Genomic DNA, 5,000 nt, shown 5'->3' on the forward strand with positions numbered 1-5,000 from the left:
TGTTTGTGTGTGTCTGTGTGTGTCTGTCGCTGTGTGTGTGTGTCTCTGTTTGTGTTTGTCTGTGTGTGTGTGTGTGTGTGTGTGTGTGTCTCTGTTTGTGTTTGTCTGTGTGTGTCTGTCTGTGTGTGTCTGTGTTTGTCTGTGTGTGTGTGTCTGTGTCTCTCTTTGTCTGTGTGTGTCTCTGTTTGTGTGTGTCTGTGTGTGTCTCTGTGTGTGTGTGTGTCTGTGTGTTTGTGTCTCTGTGTGTGTGACTGTGTGTGTCTGTCGCTGTCTGTGTGTGTGTCTGTCTGTGTGTGTGTCTGTGTGTGTCTCTGTGTGTGTCTCTCTCTGTCTGTGTGTCTGTCTCTGTGTGTGTCTCTGTCTGTGTGTGTTGTCTGTCTGTGTCTGTGTGTGTGTCTGTGTGTGTGTCTCTGTGTGTGTCTGTCTGTGTGTTTGTGTCTCTGTGTGTGTCTGTCTGTGTGTCTCTGTGTGTGTCTGTCTGTGTGTGTATCTCTGTCTGTGTCTGTGTGTGTGTGTCTCTGTCTGTGTGTGTGTCTGTGTGTGTGTCTGTCTGTGTCTGTGTGTGTGTGTCTGTGTGTGTGTGTCTGTGTGTGTCTTTGTGTGTGTGTGTCTCTGTCTGTGTGTGTGTGTGTCTGTCTCTGTGTGTTTCTGTGTGTGTGTCTGTCTCTGTGTGTCTCTGTCTCTGTGAGTGTGTCTGTGTGTGTCTTTGTCTGTGTGTGTGTGTCTGTGTCTGTCTCTGTGTGTGTGGGTCTGTCTCTGTCTGTCTCTGTTTGTGTGTGTCTGTCTGTGTGTGTCCGTCTGTGTGTGTCTCTGTGTGTGTCTGTGTGTGTCTCTGTGTGTGTATGTCTCTGTCTGTGTGTGTATCTCTGTCTGTGAGTGTCTGTCTCTGTCTCTGTGTGTGTCTGTCTGTGTGTGTGTCTGTCTGTGTCTGTGTGTGTGTGTCTGTGTGTGTGTGTCTGTGTGTGTCTTTGTGTGTGTATGTCTATGTCTGTGTGTGTATCTCTGTCTGTGTCTGTGTGTGTGTCTCTGTCTGTGTGTGTCTGTGTGTGTGTCTGTCTGTGATTGTGTGTGTGTGTCTGTGTGTGTCTCTCTGAGTATGTGTCTCTGTCTGTGTGTGTATCTCTGTCTGTGAGTGTCTGTGTGTGTGTGTGTCTCTGTGTGTGTCTCTCTTTGTCTGTGTGTGTGTCTGTGTGTGTCTGCCTCTGTCTGTGTGTGTCTGTGTGTGTGTGTCTGTCTCTGTGTGTGTCTCTGTGTGTGTCTGTCTGTGTCTGTGTGTGTCTCTGTGTGTGTCTGTGTGTCTGTGTGTGTCTCTGTGTGTGTCTCTGTCTGTGTGTCTGTGTATGTCTCTGTGTGTGTGTGTGTCTGTCTGTGTGTGTGTATCTCTGTCTGTGTGTGTGTCTCTGTGTGTGTGTCTGTCTGTATGTGTGCCTCTGTCTATGTTATGTGTGTGAGTCTCTGTCTCTGTGTGTGTGTCTGTGAGTGTGTGTGTGTGTGTCTCTGTGTGTTTCTGTGTGTTTCTGTGTGTCTCTGTGTGTGTCTCTGTGTGTGTGTGTCTATGTGTGTGTGTGTCTCTGTGTGTGTCTGTCTCTGTCTGTGTGTGTCTCTGTGTGTGTCTCTGTCTGTGTGTGTGTCTGTGTGTGTGTGTGTCTGTCTCTGTGTGTATATGTGTGTCTTTGTGTGTGTGTGTGTCTCTGTGTGTGTGTCTCTGTTTGTGTTTGTCTGTGTGTGTGTGTGTGTCTCTGTGTCTGTCTCTGTCTGTGTGTGTCTGTGTGTGTGTCTGTCTGTGTGTGTGTCTCTCTCGGTCTCTGTGTATGTCTGTCTGTGTGTGTGTCTGTCTGTTTGTGTGTGTCTGTGTGTGTCTGTCTCTGTGTGTGTGTGTGTCTCTGTTTGTGTTTGTCTGTGTGTGTGTGTGTGTGTCTCTGTTTGTGTTTGTCTGTGTGTGTCTGTCTGTGTGTGTCTCTGTGTGTGTGTGTGTGTCTGTGTGTGTGTGTGTGTAACTGTGTCTCTGTCTGTGTCTGTGTGTGTGTCTCTGTGTATGTGTCTGTCTCTGTTTGTGTGTGTCTGTGTGTGTCTCTGTGTGTGTGTGTGTCTGTGTGTGTGTGTGTCTCTGTGTGTGTGACTGTGTGTGTCTGTCGCTGTCTGTGTGTGTGTCTGTCTGTGTGTGTCTCTGTGTGTGTCTCTCTCTGTCTGTGTGTGTCTGTCTCTGTGTGTGTCTCTGTCTGTGTGTGTTGTCTGTCTGTGTGTGTGTGTGTGTCTGTGTGTGTGTCTCTGTGTGTGTGTGTTTGTGTGTGTGTCTCTGTCTCTGTCTCTGTGTGTCTGTATGTCTCTGTGTGTGTGTGTGTCTGTGTGTATATGTGCGTCTTTGTGTGTGTGTGTGTCTCTGTGTGTGTGTGTCTCTGCGTGTCTCTGTGTCTGTCTCTGTCTGTGTGTGTCTGTGTGTGTGTCTCTGTGTGTGTCTGTCTCTGTCTGTGTGTCTCTGTGTCTCTGTGTGTGTTTGTATCTGTGTGTCTCTGTGTCTGTGTGTGTGTCTCTGTCTGTGTGTGTCTGTGTGTGTGTCTCTGTGTGTGTCTGTCTCTGTCTGTGTGTCTCTGTGTGTCTCTGTGTGTGTCTCTGTGTGTGTGTATCTGTGTGTGTCTCTGTCTGTGTGTGTCTGTGTGTGTGTCTCTCTGTGTGTGTTTTTGTCTGTGTGTGTGTCTCTGTGTGTGTCTGTCTCTGTCTGTGTGTGTCTGTGTGTGTCTCTGTCTGTGTGTGTGTCTCTGTCTGTGTGTGTGTCTGTGTGTGTGTGTGTCTGTCTCTGTGTGTATATGTGTGTCTTTGTGTGTGTGTGTGTCTCTGTGTGTGTGTGTGTCTCTGTGTGTGTGTGTGTCTGTGTGTGTCTCTGTGTCTGTCTCTGTCTGTGTGTGTCTGTCTGTGTGTGTGTCTCTCTCTGTCTCTGTGTATGTCTGTCTGTGTGTGTGTCTGTCTGTTTGTGTGTGTCTGTGTGTGTCTGTCTCTGTTTGTGTGTGTGGCTCTGTGTGTGTCTGTCTGTGTGTGTCCGTCTGTGTGTGTCTCTGTGTGTGTCTCTGTCTGTGTTTGTGTGTGTGTGTCTGTGTGTGTCTCTGTGTGTGTATGTCTCTGTCTGTGTGTGTATCTCTGTCTGTGAGTGTCTGTCTCTGTCTGTGTGTGTGTCTGTCTGTGTGTCTCTGTGTGTGTCTGTCTGTGTGTGTATGTCTCTGTCTGTGTGTGTATCTCTGTCTGTGTGTGTGTCTGTCTGTGTCTGTGTGTGTGTGTCTGTGTGTGTCTTTGTGTGTGTATGTCTATGTCTGTGTGTGTATCTCTGTCTCTGTCTGTGTGTGTGTGTCTCTGTCTGTGTGTGTCTGTGTGTGTGTCTGTCTGTGATTGTGTGTGTGTGTCTGTGTGTGTCTCTCTGAGTGTGTGTCTCTGTCTGTGTGTGTATCTCTGTCTGTGAGTGTCTGTGTGTGTGTGTGTCTCTGTGTGTGTCTCTCTTTGTCTGTGTGTGTGTCTGTGTGTGTCTGTCTCTGTGTGTGTCTCTGTGTGTGTCTGTCTGTGTCTGTGTGTGTCTCTGTGTGTGTCTGTCTGTGTCTGTGTGTGTCTCTGTGTGTGTCTCTGTCTGTGTGTCTGTGTATGTCTCTGTGTGTGTGTGTGTCTGTCTGTGTGTGTGTGTGTGTGTGTGTGTCTCTGTGTGTTTCTGTGTGTTTCTGTGTGTGTGTGTCTATGTGTGTGTGTATCTGTCTGTGAGTGTCTGTGTGTGTGTGTGTCTCTGTGTGTGTCTCTGTGTGTGTGTCTGTCTGTGTGTGTCTCTGTCTCTGTGTGTGTGTTTCTCTGTGTATGTCTGTGTGTCTGAGTCACTGTCTCTGTCTGTGTGTGTGTCTCTGTGTGTGTGTCTGTCTGTGTGTGTCTGTCTGTGTGTGTCTCTGTGTGTGTGTGTCTGTCTCTGTGTGTGTCTGTGTGTGTGTGTGTGTGTGTCTCTGTCTGTGTGTGTGTGTGTTTGTGTGTCTGTCGCTGTCTGTTTGTGTCTGTGTGTGTGTCTGTGTGTGTGTGTCTCTGTGTGTCTATCTCTGTCTGTGTGTGTGTCTCTGTGTGTGTGTGTGTGTGTGTGTGTGTGTCTCTGCGTGTGTGTGTGTGTGTGTCTGTCTGTTTGTGTGTGTCTGTGTGTGTCTGTCTCTGTGTGTGTGTGTCTCTGTGTGTGTGTCTCTGTTTGTGTTTGTCTGTGTGTGTGTGTGTGTGTGTGTGTGTGTCTCTGTTTGTGTTTGTCTGTGTGTGTCTGTCTGTGTGTGTCTGTGTTTGTCTGTGTGTGTGTGTCTGTGTCTCTCTTTGTCTGTGTGTGTCTCTGTTTGTGTGTGTCTGTGTGTGTCTCTGTGTGTGTGTGTGTCTGTGTGTTTGTGTCTGTGTGTTTGTGTCTCTGTGTGTGTGACTGTGTGTGTCTGTCGCTGTCTGTGTGTGTGTCTGTCTGTGTGTGTGTCTGTGTGTGTCTCTGTGTGTGTCTCTCTCTGTCTGTGTGTCTGTCTCTGTGTGTGTCTCTGTCTGTGTGTGTTGTCTGTCTGTGTCTGTGTGTGTGTCTGTGTGTGTGTCTCTGTGTGTGTCTGTCTGTGTGTTTGTGTCTCTGTGTGTGTCTGTCTGTGTGTCTCTGTGTGTGTCTGTCTGTGTGTGTATCTCTGTCTGTGTCTGTGTGTGTGTGTCTCTGTCTGTGTGTGTGTCTGTGTGTGTCTGTCTGTGTCTGTGTGTGTGTGTCTGTGTGTGTGTGTCTGTGTGTGTCTTTGTGTGTGTGTGTCTCTGTCTGTGTGTGTGTGTGTCTGTCTCTGTGTGTTTCTGTGTGTGTGTCTGTCTCTGTGTGTCTCTGTCTCTGTGAGTGTGTCTGTGTGTGTCTTTGTCTGTGTGTGTGTGTCTGTGTCTGTCTCTGTGTGTGTGGGTCTGTCTCTGTCTGTCTCTGTTTGTGTGTGTCTGTCTGTGTGTGTCCGTCTGTGTGTGTCTCTGTGTGTGTCTCTGTCTGTGTTTGTGTG

Source organism: Amia ocellicauda, chromosome 1 (assembly GCF_036373705.1).
Source record: "Amia ocellicauda isolate fAmiCal2 chromosome 1, fAmiCal2.hap1, whole genome shotgun sequence".
In the NCBI taxonomy this organism is placed as follows: Eukaryota; Metazoa; Chordata; class Actinopteri; order Amiiformes; family Amiidae; genus Amia; species Amia ocellicauda.